Below are 16525 nucleotides of genomic sequence, written 5' to 3'. Positions count from 1 at the left end.
CAAAACTACAACGTACGTATATGAAGTTGAGATGTGGTGCAATAACTAACTAGAGAGCAAATGTGAACCCATCAAAATCGAAACTCGTTAGTTTCATACTAAAAAGGAAAATTCAACCAGTTAATAAAAGATTCACGAGAGAAACCATACAATTATGCACTTCAATAAGATACCTGGGTTTAGAGCTTGACAACAAGCTGACTTGGAACGCACATATATCAAGTCTACTCAAAAAACTGCGAAACAAATTCTACCGGCTCAGACCTGTTTGCCAGTTCACCCCTCAGTTTTCCTAACAAACGCCTTATCTACCTAATGTTAATAATGCCAATGTGGGCTTACGCCAGCGGGATATGAGCTAAGGCATCCAAAACACAAATAAACAGAATCTAGGTTATTTCAAAATCGTTGCTTGAGATGGATCACTGGAGCCCCCTGGTTCATCAGGAACTGTGCAATACACAAGGACGTCATTCATTCTTATTCAACAGACTATACCAATCTCTCCTGACCCACACCAACAACAACCTCAGAGAAGCAGTGCTCAATCCGCCACCCCCTCAAGATAGAAGAAGGCTCAAGAGAAAAAGTCTGGGTGATAGTGTCTAGTCACATGTTGTGTTAAACATTTTGTTAAGTTGAATTATATATATTATTACATAATTATTGTTGTTAATTTATTAAATTATTAAGGAGGCTTATCGATGGATAAACGCTTCCTTACAAGTTTCAAGTTTAAAATTATATGTTGTTTTTATTAGCATAACTGTAATGTATTAATGTATAATAAAGTTTTACAAAAAAAAATTATCACTTTAGTAAATTATATTGATCATTTATTTATTAGACTTGCCCATTTAATTTGATTCCGGATGTAATTCATTTAGATGTCACTGATCACTCTATGATGACGGATAAATTGGAAAATTATTGGGTTAAAAACAATTGTAGAAAACTCTAAAACATAATTTGTAAACAGAATTTCTCCATTATTATATTACACGATTTTAATAAAGATTGGGATTTTGTTTTTGGAAGTAAATGCCCCTCGGAAGCGTATGAATTACTTCTAGAGAAATTAAAAATTTACATTAATATTTCATGTGCTACAAGTCGACAAAAATCGATAAATCAAGAAAGTTAAACCATGGATTTGAGTAAAATATTACAACAGATAAAAGAAAAACTATTTTATACGCAAAAAACAGAAGTTTCCCAATAACGTACATTTTAAATAAGCTTACGAGGCACTCAAAATAGGGTAAAATCAATTTAAATAAATCGTATAATCAGTATTACACCCACAGATTTGAAAATTGTGACGGTGATATCGGAAAACAGTGGAGAGTGGGGAATGAAATAACTGGTCAGAATTGTCAAAATAATTGTGATAAGATAACTAATGAAAGTGGAGATATTATAAAAAAAATCTGGAAGCATTGCAAATGAATTTAATAATTATTTTAGTAATGAAGTGAGAAAATTACGTAAAGATAGTCAATGCCTTGCACAGAATAAAGAACATCATTAAGAGACTAGTAGTTCTATTCTAATGAAATTGAATTTGTAAACTGCAATAATTCTCTTAAAAATAGGAAGTCACTTGGTACAGACTTATATATTTAATCTGAGTTTCTGTTTAGGTGTTTTTTCTCAGCGTTTGAATGTTGCGGATGTCATACAGATGTATAAAAAAGGGAAATGAACTAGACAAAATGAATTATAGCCCTATTATTCTCGTGTTCAATGATTTTTAACAAAATAATTTTAAAAAGTTTTTGTCTTTCCTGACTCGAAATAAACAAATACGTCCAAAGTTCGGGTTTCAAAAATCTGAAAATACGGAAGATACAGTTATACATTTTTGACTCTAGTTTATCTTAATTTAAATAAAGGTGATAAGGCAGTTTGAATTTTCCAAGACATAGCTAAAGCATAGATGCATTGAGTGATTTCAATTCTATTGAGTACGGTGTTCCTCAGGGCTATATATTAGGATCAGTTTTATTTTTGAATTATATAAACGACCTCCTGAAGGACGTTTGATTTAAGGGCACAATGACAGCGTTTTCTGATGGCTCAGTACTCTAGTAACAGATGGGAAGATTTAAAGATTCAAGTGCAAGTTGATATGAAAATAATTAGTGAATGGTTTGCACGTAATTGTCTAATGTTGAGTCCCAAATCAGAACTTATACCAGTCTGTTCTTCTAATATCAGTCTGATTATAAGATTTAGGCGTTCCAGAGGCGATTGTAATCAAGATTGCGCCAACAGCTTTAAAATCGAACAAATAAGTCATGTAAGATACTTGGGATTAATTATCGACGGAAGATTAACATGGTATGCCAATATTGATAATGTCTTGAAAAAAATACAGTTTGGGCTGAGGAGATTTTATTTTTTGCGAAATAAATGTGAACGTGGCCTTCTATTACAGGTCTACTATGCCCTGTTTGAATCACATATCCATTACGGACGGGTCTTCTGGGGGAGGTGCATATGCCAATGTGAAAGATCAGAGTAAAAGCTTAAAAAAAAAAAAATAATAATAAATAAATAAATAAATAAATAAATAATAATAATAGAACTAAATATTTAAATTTTTTTAATAAACTTAATAATTTAATATATAACATATACACACACACACACACACGCCTATATATATAATATATATATATCGTTCGTAGCGATTTTAAGGACTGTGTTTACATAATTTATGATTTATTTTTACATATATTTTCGTTTATATTCTTGAATAATCGGTCATTGTTTGTTAGGAACCGAAAAAAAGTGTTGTATAATAAAAAGGGGAAATAAAATAGATAAATGTAAAGCTTTAAATATATATATACACACACAGACACACACACGCATATATTGTATAATGTTTTGCAATTATCTATTTTATTTCCACTTTTTATTATATAAAACGTTTTTCGATTCCTTACCAATAATGGTCGATTATTCAAGAATATCAAATGAAAATATATGTTGTAAAATAAATCATAAATTATGTAAACACTGTCCTTGAAAATGCTACGAACGGTTTATTATTTAACATTTCGTGTCGTTGTTGGTAGCCCGGTAGGTATCTTAAGAATAGGGCTTTATTTTTAATTGCACCTATTCCCAGTAGAGACCCTAAGGAATAAATCATGCCGTTTGCAACTATCACTGCCAGCGTGATTGAGGTCAAGCTCGCCCGAAACGGGTAGCAGTGTCAATTTTTTATACGACGGATTGATTGCTAAACAGGACGGAAGGGTAATTACAATCCCATTTGTGTTTCTCGGTCGAATGAGAATTATTTAAGTGATTTATTTTTAATTGAATGGGGATTAAATCTGGATGTTGATTTTTGAATAGCTAATCATTGTGGACATGAGTTATCTTTCGTTGTGAAGATTAATTTAACATTCCATTCCTAGGAGCTATTGTTACGTCCTTAATCCGAAAATTATATCTGATAGAAAAAAAACATTTGAGCTACATCTAGAAATAAATAAACGAGGAAAAACAGCATAAACGTAAACGCAAACAAGCACACAACGTATGTTAAGTTTAATGTAAAGTTACTTTGAAGTAGCATGTTTAAGAAAAATACATTAACAATTACGGATTATAACATATAAAAACCCATCACACAATCAAAATATGAAAATATATGTAAAATAATCAGTAGGTACAAATCTTTTGGCTCTTACAAACGTAAAAGTTAGATTAAATGAGTTTCGAGAACAAACAGACAAACATATAACAAAAAAAATTAATTAAAAATAAAACGCAACGTGTAGTTAAGTCTTGTTGCTACCGAAAAAATTAATTAATTTACGGTTTGTTCTGTTAGCGTTGTTTAATTTTACAAAAAATAATGTAATATTTAACATTTTTCATTGTTTACTTAACTCTTAAAGTATGACGTTTAATCTGTCTATTGACAAGAAGTATTGCTCGAAATAAATGCCAAAAAGAACAAAAAAAATTTTTTAATTAAATTGATTAATTTAAGAAATAATTATGGTTTGAAATGCTCAATAAAACAAAATTTTCAAATCCTAAATACACAGAAAAAACTCAATCTTACAAAGGAATGTTACTATACTCCCAAAAAAGTATTTTTGTATCGATATGTTAGGACAATTAATATTCATATTAACAAAACGGCATAAAAAGCGTGTACAACATTCAAATAAAACGTTATGAAGTATCGCAAATTTTCTCTGCATCTAGGATAAACATTAAACCAGGGATAAATCACCTAACCATAACAAAAGTTCTACCCAACTTTACCTTTCCTAACCTAAACTAACACGCCCCAACCCTTAACTCCAACTCTAACCTTACCGAATAAAGTCACTTCTAACCTAACCAATCATTCACGTAAAATCGACGACCTGAACATTTTCATAGTAGAACATGAATAAATGATGTTTGTGCCTGAATTTAAATTGTATTTTTGTTTTTAATTTAAGTTAGAGTTTGTTTGGTCTCGTTGCCACGAATGTTACACCTCCCGTTGCTATGGGAACCAAATGTTTACGCTTTTGGTTGCCATGAGCACCAGTGTTTACACGTTGCCGTTGCTACGGCGATTTGTTTTTTGTTTTTTTTTCATTACTATGGAAACAGCCCTTCCTTTTGTCAGTCCAGTCTACTGGACCAGTCGCGTCTCAACCGCCAAGAAGAGCGTTTAGAACTTAGTTTCTTTAAATTTAGATGTTTCAGGCAGTAATATTTTCTGTAAGTTATTTTGTATTGTGAATCCGATAGTTAAGTTCTGTTCAACAATACCGGGGTTATTACTATTAATCGTCCGCCGCACTACAATCAGTTGTGTTCTTCTTCTTGATACACAACGACAGCATGCATGACATATTCCCGCACCGCAGCATATATGGACCCGACTTCATCAGTCTTTCCCGCACAACCGCAACGCTACATCGCATCTATAAACTAAAAGTACTCACAAGTGAACTTTTAGTTTATTTTAAATATATTTATTGCATCTTCATTCTAACATAGTTTTTCTTTATTTTCTTAATTCATTGAAGAGCTCTTCCATTGTTTCTTTGTTTAATTAATTTTTTAATTTAAAACTAATACTATAATTTTATTTGATAGTTTTATTATTAAAATAAGAAACTAACGTTATTTTACTATTGCCGTAACTTATCTGTCTTTTTCTTATAATATGTTTATTTTTATATTTATTTAGAGATCGTGAGATGCGGTCTGGTGTGATGTAGGTTTCAGAAAAACATTTTCTTTATCGTGCCAACGTTTCGATCTTTATTTAGATCATCTTCAGGGCCTGGNATAAAGATCGAAACGTTGGCACGATAAAGAAAATGTTTTTCTGAAACCTACATCACACCAGACCGCATCTCACGATTTCTAAATAAATATCGATTAACAGTCACTAATCACCACACATTTATTTTTATATATTAGATGGCATTTTATTTTGCATGTTATTGCCTATTGACGCTTTCTTAAGGATTTTTAATATACAGAAGCTCTAGATCCAATCAGTTGAGTGATTTGAGTGGCAAAGTGTGGTAAAATAGATCTCCTACACATTTGGGTAAAAGATTACCTCCTACAAACGGTCGAGGTCGCTGAATACCCAACAAATGACTTCAAACTTGCATACAATGTTTGAACATTAAACCTAGAGAAAATCGCTTATTTTTTACTGCACGGAAAAATATTGTATCTTGGATGGGTAACGCGAGTTGAGTTCTGGCTGCCAAACAGTGTACACGCATTTTGTTATGCTCTGTGGCTTTTGTAAAGTTACCTATATATAGGTATTCTCTTTTGAAACAGATTTTTAAAGCACAATAATTACTAAATTATTGAGGTCGCTTCTTTTTGTCATTTTTCAAATGTCGTGTAATCTATTCGATTCTCTGCGACAATTAAAATAGCGGAAAAATTCAAAAGATGGGATTGAGATGGGAAGTTGATGTCCGAGTGTATCGAATCACGATGTCCGCTTGACCAATTAATAACATTCAATTAATTAAGGTTTTAAGTTGAGATAAAAAAGTCAGTGTCACGAGCGGGATTCGAACCCACGACCTTCGGCTTGATACGCCGCTACTCTATCACTTGACCTATCGTGACTTCGATCACCTCGGGTAATAACTTCCTATCTCAACCCCTCCTTTTTGCCATTTTATTTTTTTATTATTTTTAATTTATTTTTAAATCTTTATATTTATACAATCCAGAGCGATATTCTAAATGTATACGAAGCGTTGAGATTTGGGTCTCCAAGGCCCGAGAGGAAACACGTCCACCGCCCACAACCGAATGTGGGTTTATGTACGGCAGTTTATTCCATAAATAAAACATTAAATTTACAGCACTCTTGCTTAGAATTTGCTTCCTCTGCCAATCAATTAGTCTCTTTAAGTTGAGTTCTATTTTGGCCGAATGGGACCATACAAAGCTACAACACCACCTACCCATTAAACAATTGATCTTGTTTTTCTACTGTAACTCCTCTGTTTGGAAAAAAATAAAAGCTCTTACAATATTGCTATTTTAACAAAATATCATTAAAAACAGGGTTAAATCACTCTTAACTTTCCTGTGTTGTTTAAATTTTCGCCAATGTCAGAAATGTACGTAGCTAGCAAATGAAATATATAATTTGGTATCATAATACCTCGGAAAACATTAATTTTAATTTTATTTTAAACAAGGTCTGATTTTGATATTTTACTTCCAAAACTGTTTCTTCCAAGCATGTCGAACTCTAAACACGACCTGTGGTTACGGAATTCTCTCGTTTTAATTTTTCTAATATATTTGTAATTGTTTAATATAATTAGTAAAAGATATTCACGATCATAATATGCATTTGGTGGCACCGTGCATTTGTAGGTTTTGGTTTGGTTAGTAAGATAATATTAGGTACAGCTTAGGGTTAAGGTAAAATTAGGGTAGGAACGTTTAGGGTTTGTGTTAACGTTAGTTACGAATTTGATTATAGATAAGGTTATATCCATGATTCAATGCTTTTCAGTGCAGCGAGGTTTTTCTTTCTCTTGTGAGTGGTATGTGTGTGCGCGCGCGCGTGCGTGTGTGTATGGGTGTCTGTGTCTGTCTGTATATCTATCTGTCTGTCTCTCTCCCTCTCTCTCTCTCTCTCCCTCTCTCTCTGCGTGTGTGTATTTACCTTTGTGCGGAAGATTGCTAAACTATTTTGTGCAAATGTGCAAATTAACCATTTAACTTTCCGTTGAGTTTGTATATTGTAATGTGCATGACCCCCTCACACACTCTCTCTTTCTCTCTCTCTCTCTCTCTCTCTCTCTTTCTCTCTCTCTCTCTCTCTCTCTCTCTCTCTCNTGTTTGTGTGTGTGTGTGTGTGTGTGTGTGTGCGCGCGTGCGCGCGTGCGTGCGTGTGTGTTTGTGTGTGTCTGTGTGTGTTTGTGTGTGTGTGTGTTTGTGTGAGTGTGTGTGTTTGTTTGTTTGTTTGTGTGTGTGTGTGTGTGCGCGCGCGCGTTTGTTTGTTTGTTTGTTTGTTTGTGTGAGTGTGTGTGTTTGTTTGTTTGTGTGTGTTTGTTTGTGTGTGTGTGTTTGTTTGTGTGTGTGTGAATGAACGATATTAAAATTCAAGCCTTGGAGTAAACGAAGAAATCAGAAAAAAAATTCGCAATCCACCAAAGCCACATATCGACATTAAAACGAACTAGTTGGTAAAGTGGTCGTCCTTATAGACGAATAAAAAGTGCTGGCCAATCATATTGCCAATATTTGTTTAAAGTATATCTTCACTCAAGATGGATTCATATTCATTGTTTCACTTGTAATCATTTCATTTCTTTTTCATTGTTTATGTTCATTTTCTGCACTAGAAGTTTTTTAAATTTGTATTTTTTAAAATTATATTTATTTATTACAATACATTCTTTCTTGGTAGGAGAATGTTCTTGCTCCGAAATAGTATGAAGTAACCTATCAATCTAATTTAAAAACCTTCAGGTTACAATTATTATATTTATCCTTATTTGATTTATAATAAAAATATAATTGTACATTATATACAACTTATGATTAAAATTAATAATACTACTCCCAATTACGCTAAAAGCTATTTTCTAAAAGCAAACAGAGGATTGGTAAATGTAAAAAAAGTAATGACAAAAAGTAAAATAAAATTTCTAATGTTTTTTACGATTCAAATATTGACATTTTCTTATTTTTGATAAAAAATTTACCAGGTAATAGAAAAAGCTTTTAATATTTGAATGATTGCGAGAGGAGGCAAATTGAGATTTTTCTTGAATTCCAATAAAACAAACAATTGGGGATGTTTAGGGCGGTCCGAGTTATCGGGATTTTTAGTTATTTCACAGGCAGGATTTTCCACCATTGGGCTGTTGTTATGTGTAAATACGAGCGAAGAAGTTTTATTTTGATTGCTTCGATTCAAAGCTTTGGGAATTAAATAACCGAGCAAAAACACTCCGTGTTAAAAGCAACGTCACGTAACACTCCATATGGTGTGTGAGTGTGTGTGTGTGTGTGTGCGTGCGTGCGTGTGTGTGAGTGTGAGAGGGGGAGAGAGTTTACATCTCTGGGTTACTCAGCTTCTACCTTTTACTTATCTTTGATTGCGTTTCAGTCAAAATTGGCTAAATCCTGTAACATTTTTCCGAGGATAAACTCAGCCATCTCTATCAAAGAAATCTCATGTCACAAATAAAACAAATGTCTGACATTATTATTATGATTATATTCCAGTCAAGAATGAAGCAAATTTTAATACCTTTATGTTTTATCATTTAGATGAGACTTAACATAAAAAATTGCGTCATCCCTGTTTTTGAAAAAGTCTATAAAAAATATTCCAGAAGATGAACGAAAAAGGATCAAATTAGCGGGTGTTTGGCAAACAGACGTATCCCATGCCTAGGTATGAGACAAAACCACAATTAATTCGCCTCAATTACAAGCAACTGGGCTAATTGATGCTTGTGACCCGTAGGTGCTTTGCCTTTGTCTACTGCATCCCCTTTTGCCAGAGGGACGTGATGTAATTACTTTTTCCGCAAGGTCTGATTGCGGCATAACGGCATCAAACAAATGAGTTCGCTCCCACGCGACCACCGGCCGACACCGGCCTCATCCCGATATCATAAAACGCTGGTGTAAGTTTAAATCGGTTGATGAAAAGATTAAACTGGTTCTACAAATTTTTTGGTTTATTTTGAATTCCCTGATTAGCCTTTTCGATCAGTTTTGTCTGCCAGACGTGTTGACTCTACTGGTTTTGTTTCAACCAATATGAACAGTTAGAAAATGATGAAACGTGTCTGAAAATAAATTAATACAAGAACAAATCCTTCGTAGATTTACACTTAACTGTAATTATGGTTAATATATTAAAATATGTATTAAAAATTATATGTTTACATGTTCACAATTGAATGTCTTGAGACCCTACATTATTCGATATACGCTTTTTACGGCGTCCTATAATTATAACATTCTTAAAAATTGAGTTACATAGCTAATTTTGGATTAATTTTAAATTTACAAAAAATTTCCATTTTTCATAATTAAGTTTATTTTTTTTCAAATAGTAAAAATAAAAATATGAAAAAAAGAAAATCTCAGGAAGTTTAGAAAGGAAAATGAACATAGATAAAATTAATTTTATTGAAGTTTTAGCTTTCTAATAACTTTTAAATGGGAACAAGAAGTCAGTCGATTGTGATATCAAAATACAAAATGGGTTGTTTTAAATACAAGTTTATACAATAGCGATGAACTCACAAACAGTTAAAAAATATATGACCAACTTTACTAGGAAAGTCCTTATGTTTCATTTATCTCAAGATATTATTCGTATATTTTATATTTATTTTTTTAATAATACAATTTTATGCATTATAAAATAACCTCGAGGTTCATGTTCACCGATCGTACAGAAAAACATATGTATGTTTAAAGACAGTTACCTAAAAAAAATTGGTTCATTCGCAAGAACAGATCGTATGGTTAATATTGTTTGACGTAGTATAATAAAAAAAATTATTTAAATATTCGATCGCCCGTCCGCAGCTTCTGGTTGATTGACTGCTTACTAAGGCGTTTGAAGCATAATGTCGGCAATAACATGATTTTTTCCTCCCGGGCATGAGGTTAAACTGCGACCATGCACCCCTNGTGCCCGTGCGTTATTCTCGTATGACCTATGCGTAGTCTTGTCAGTATGGCCTTTTCCCTTTTCGAACCGTTCTCCGTGGACCAGGGACCGACTTCTTTCTTAACCTGCCACAGTTTGGCAGGGTTAATTCTATTTCTTCGAGCCCAGCGGGTTTCCCATTCTTTTTTTACTGAGTTCGAAATTAGTAGTTTTAGGTCCGCTGGGCGTATAGGTTGGGAATCGTCGTGGGGCATTCCAGCGGCTCCTTTGGCCGCCCTGTCTGCTTCTTCGTTCCCGGCTATCCCTATGTGGCCGGGGACCCATGCCAACACTACAGTATTGACAAATAAAATATTACTTTGCAATATTTATTACCATGAAACCATTCCATTTTACCTGTTTCGGTTTTTATTTCAAGTATAAATACAATATTTTTCTTGATTTGATTGCTTTGAGTTGACTTTCACCTTGTTATCTGACTATTTCATCATCCGCAAACCGTTTTGGCGACATTGGGCCCCTTCAAGTTTCCCGGCAAAATTTTCTGTCAACGCTACAATAATTCATATCTTTGAAATTATTCGCTTCAATAGAAAGTCTTCAGTGTTACATAAGGGCCACCCATTTAACCCCAATGAATTAAATTTCAATGTCTTTTGAATTCTAGAAGGGATCCAAGGGTTTAATTACTCCAGCCCGAATCTGCTTAATGTTTAATGTGATTGTAGAGATCTTGCCGGTTACTGAGATTATTTTATAAATTGAATTGTACATGCTAGAATTATTAATGTACTGCTCATAAAATTTACAAGATCATTACTGTTTTTTTTCGTATATTGTAATATGTATTTGGTCAATTTGAAAAAATAAATTAAATAAAATAAACAAATTAGGAAAAATAATTACAACGATTGGCATTTTACAACACAACTTTGCCATTTTAAAACAATAAAAAAATCTATATTTATAAATAGCCAAAATAAGAACAAAAAAAATTACAATACTTTTTAGAAGGATAGTTCCTACTCACAGTAAGTTGTTTCGCAACGATCCGGTTTTCGAGCCTTTTAGCTCATCATCAGGTTGAAGGACTTCTTACAACTTCTTTATTTAGTGCCATGTTTGTTAAGTTTATAACCCTTGGGTAAAATTTAACTGGAGTTTTTGGATCTTTATGGGTATTTTTATTTTTAAGTGAACCGTACTTTAAGCTTTTGATTTTTTTTATCTAATATACCTTGTTTTTATCAGTGATAAATTTAATTTTTGATCGCGTATCATAATCGAACTCATCCCATTGTACTTGAGACAATAATGACGCAAGCCTAATGTGTACAATATATTGATAAAAACGTTTTGTATCTCTTAGACTGTACAATTTATGTAATTCATTTTTAAAATGGTTTTTTGGCATTTACTTTATAAGAGAGTTGAGCAGTTCTTAACATTTAATTTAGCAAGAACGAATTTTGGGGTTAGGTTTAATTTCAAACATTGGGAATCCATTAATAATATAACAGATTTTGATCTACCTCCCATTTTAAATATGTACATAAATAATATCAAACATCCAAATAAACTAATTATTTTAATTGTTATTATTTTTATAGTAATTTATAGTAATATTAAGTATTTATTATTCTAATATTTATTTGTGTTATAATTTCCTCGTTTCGCACGTTCAAATTGAGCGTCATTAAAAAAAATCAGCTGATAATTGGATCGTCGCGTTGGCGGAGGTATCAGCGGTTTCACTTTGGCAATTCATGTCGAGAGACGTGGTTGTAGAAGTCCTTCAACCTGATGATGAGCAAAAAGGCTCGAAATCCGGAACGCTGCAAAACAACTTACTGTGAGTAGGAACTATCCTTTTAAAAAGTATTGAACACTACACTCACTCAATCATTTATCATTTCTAAAAAAATTACATATTCTTGTTGTGTGTACATAAAGAAGTACATTTCTTAACGATTAAAGTTTAAAATATCGTACAAACTCGTTTGGTTTTGAATTAACATTATACTAAATGGTTTGTTAGCTATTGGCGGAATTGATGATCAATACATAAGCAAGATCGAATATGCATGATCAATCTAATCTGTCGATTTTGTAATTAACTTAGTATTTTGGCTTTTATGTTATTATGATAATGAATTTCTTTGAACTAATAATCCACTTGTTATAAAATCAAGGATGTGGGGGTTGGGGGTCCCTTTGATACTGAGACTAGATTAAATATAATCCAATTTTGTTTTATCTCAGACCACTAGTCTATTTGGCGACGGGGCAATTTGATTGGCACTCATAAAACGAATATTACATTACTCTACTTATTCAAAAAAATATTCTAAAAGACTTTGTTATTGTTAATAAAATATATAATTAGAAATAAAAATATATGATGGAAAAAATGCCTTTTTCCAAGTTGTAGGGATAATTTTACAGAATTCGTCTCAAGCAATCCCATCAAATCCGACCAAAAGGAATGAAAAATCGTAATTTATTTGTTTTTATTTATGGCTTCTGTCAAAACTGTATGGGAAAGAATAGTTGAAAATAATTTACCAAGAAAGGCAAATCACAGAAGGGAATGCTGCCATTTAGATATGGATCGTAACGAGTCGAGCTGATACGGTGGAACTTTTGTCTGCAATATTCGAAAACAATCCCTGCTTTCCCTCGGGCTTACTTATATACGACCTTACTCAACTTATTTTAGCTTTCAGATATTTTACTAAATGAAGGGAAAGGATTACAAGAAACAATGATAACCAGTTTCCTTCTTGCGCAAACAGTATGTTTTTAGATTAAACGAAATATTAAATACACATAATCTATTAATAAACATTTTTACGAAAATGTCTTTTTTTACCAGTACTTACAGCGAAGAGCGAGACAAACTAAAATAAATTGTCTTAATAAAAATAAAGTACATGTCTGAAATTCATAGATGTTTTCTCGGATTTGGTTAGAAATTCATATCCAACATGTTTTTCCAGAGACCTACATTCGAATTTAAACCGTCAGACAAATACAGGGTGTAATGAAATTTTTTGGCAAAAAATATCCATGACGTTTATGACAGATCTACGTTTTGATTCACACAATTGCACATTGTAACAAAATTACTAGAGTTTTCATTTTGCACGGTATTCATAACAACTTCTCATTAATGTATATTTCATCGTGTTAGTAAAATAATAGTAAAATGTAATAAAACACTAAAAAGCCAAATAAAAATAAAAAGGTTTTTATGGATAAAAAAAAATCTGGAACAACATTTAGTTTTATTTTGTGAACTATCAAAACGTCAGGAATTCATAAAACGTTCTGGAACCGACAAATAATGAAATTAATTAAATTTCGAAATGAAAATAACAAATGTACATGAAAACATGAACTACAAGCACCGCTTTTTAAGATTAAATTGTCAACTTTTTGTAATACCGCAAGATGTTCTTTTGAAATTCAATTTTAAAAAAGAAAAAGCAACAGATTTCCCGTTAATATTTCATATTAATATGAATAGTTTGTATGAAATATAATTGAAAACCTTTTGCTTTGAAATATTAAATTATTAATTAAATGGGTATGCAGGATAAGAAATCAACGCATAATATTAATAAATTTATTTCCTACCAATCAACACTTATGGAGTTCCAGAAAATTGGAATGGACACTATCAAAAAATTAAATAAAGCGAATTTAAAACAACAAATATTCTTTATAATTATTTTCTATTTTAAAAATGTATAACTTTTCTAACAAGCTAGTATAAAATCGAATATAAAAAGAAATAAATCCATTCACGAAAACTTGCTCAAGACGAACAAATAATTACAAATATGTATAAATGAATTAGTCGATCGATAATTAATTTACATAGCTATGGCAAACCAAATGTACAACGGCCAATACCATATAACCGTCTTATTACCTTTAGCAACTTTGATATTTCCAATGAAAATGCATTGTTTTCTTAATTACCATATTTAATACAATCTTACAAACCAATCACGTTCCTCTCCTATGAAAATATTCCGTCATTATTTTCATTCTAAAGCTCAAAAACATCCCAACCACATCTTTTTAAAAGGATGTGGTTGGGATGATTGTGAGCTACATAGCTATGATAAACCAAATGTACAAAATGTTCTATCCAAGAAGATGATCAAAATAAACCTAACTGTGTGTAGGAACTGTTTTTAAAAAGATTGAACAACACACTCACTCCACCATTTATCATTTCTCCCAAGCACATATCCTTTTACAGACCTATCATGCTTCTTCCTTCTAAAATACTAGAAAGACTCTTGTTAATGCGCTTAATACCCTAGATACCTTAAAGTCAGTCCTCATCATTCCACGACCCAAAAAGATTTCTGAGTTGTCGAAACTATCTCTGCTCTAGACTCCTATTATCTTATCCTGAAATCCTGTCTAACCGATCATAGCTACACAGTTAGGTCAGCAAAAGAGAAGTATCGGAAGTCAGATAGATTCAAGCCGGCCGCACAAAAGGTTCCCGTCCAATATTTATACCATTTCTGCTGACTTACCAGAAGTGGCAAAAAGGAGGGAAAATTCAAAAGGTGCGGTTGAGATGGGAAGTTGGTGTCCGAGTGGATCGAGGTCACGATAGCTCAAGTGGTAGAGCAGCAGCGTATCAAGCCGAAGATCGTGGGTTCGAATCCCGCTCGTGCCATTGAATTTTTTATCTCAACTAAAAACCTTAATTACTTGATTAATAGTTTATAATGACAGCAAAACGAAATGTCGTTTGAAAACAATGACAGTAACCTTTTTATCGGTTGGATAACCGTGAAAATGGGAACATCTAGATTACTTATGATAGCTTACGTACAACTCAGGACATCGGTAAGAAAAAGAAATTCCCCACTGCGAATACAGCATAAAAATTTCACAACAATAAAACAAATAAAAAAGTGTTATCTTTTAATTCTTAACGTGAGATTAACTTTTAATGGTTTCTCAATCAAGTCAGAACTTGTCTTGATAAAAAAGCTGAAAATAATTTCATCTGTTTATTTTTTCATACTCGTAACGGTCGAGCATTTTCCATAGCATTCGAGTCTGTCCCCTTCGGCTACAAGAAAAGTTTTCTAATTTTTTTCACTTCGCAACAACAATGTTTAAGAGATTATTACATTACCAATAAAAGAGAAACAATAAAATTTCTTTGTTTTGTTTTATTTAGTCTATTTTTTTATCGCGCTTGTTTCCTTTTCCGCCGAGTTGGAACGATTCCAGGCTCCCTTTGGCCTTTGGGCTGATATTCATTGGAAGGTAGAATCGTTCTCATATCTTACAAATTTATTATATTCCACCCCTTCCACATTTGCCTACCTGGTTTTTACATTATCCGGTCCCCCCCCCCCCCAAAAAAGGACCGGTATCACTTTTCCGCCGGACGGAGCTGTTTCGTAGCATAGCACAACACAAGGTTCACTTTTCTTGGAAGTTGTTTTTATATAATTTAAATGCAAATGAGGTAGTCGCCCAGAGAAACCGCAATTAGCTCCGAATTAGAAACGGCTGTATGGCCTTTTTAACTGCAAGCAATTTGCAACAAAAAATGTTAACCATCTTGGAATTTATATATATATATATATATAAACCTGCATATCACAGGCACTATTACTACTACTACTACATGTCTTTGCTCTATAATATGTATAAAGTTTACTATTCGGAAATCTGGAGGCTTCTTACTCACAACGATGACATTGCCTACCCAACTAAACTTAAAAAATTTAACGTATTCAGGAGATGGTTATTATGCTATGGCGCTCAGGTTTGGTGAGATGTATGGAGAGGTAGAAGGGCTTCTACAGTTATTCATCTGGAGGCTGTTCAGGGTGCCCCACTACAGCACCACAGCCTTTCGTTTTGTCAGGTCAGATCTTGCCGACTTCTCTCAACATTATAAAACTTCACTTGGATTATGTAACCAGAATTTTATCCGTACCCGATATAAGGATCCCAAAGATTCTTGCCTGGCGGATCGTAGATAAAGAAATGCATTGTTTTAAGCAAATACAAAAGAATATCATGCAGTATAATTTTGACGTGTCCGTAAATCCGAACATTATTGGCAGTGACAATTAATTAAGGTTTTTAGTTAAGATGAAAAAAAGCTAATGGCACGAGAGGAACTCGAACCCACGACCTTCAGCTAGATACGCCGCTGCTCTACCACCTGAGCTATCGTGACCTCGATCCACTCGGACATCAACTCCCCATCTCAACCCCACCTTATGAGTTTTCTCTCCTTTTGCCTTGAGATGGGGAGTTGATGTCCGAGTGGATCGAGGTCACGATAGCTCAAGT

Source organism: Cimex lectularius, unplaced genomic scaffold (genome assembly GCF_000648675.2).
Source record: "Cimex lectularius strain Harlan isolate CLEC.00 unplaced genomic scaffold, Clec_2.1 scaffold308, whole genome shotgun sequence".
NCBI lineage: Eukaryota > Metazoa > Arthropoda > Insecta > Hemiptera > Cimicidae > Cimex > Cimex lectularius.
The sequence above is the reverse complement of the archived record's forward strand: the minus strand, read 5'-3'. Positions refer to the sequence as shown.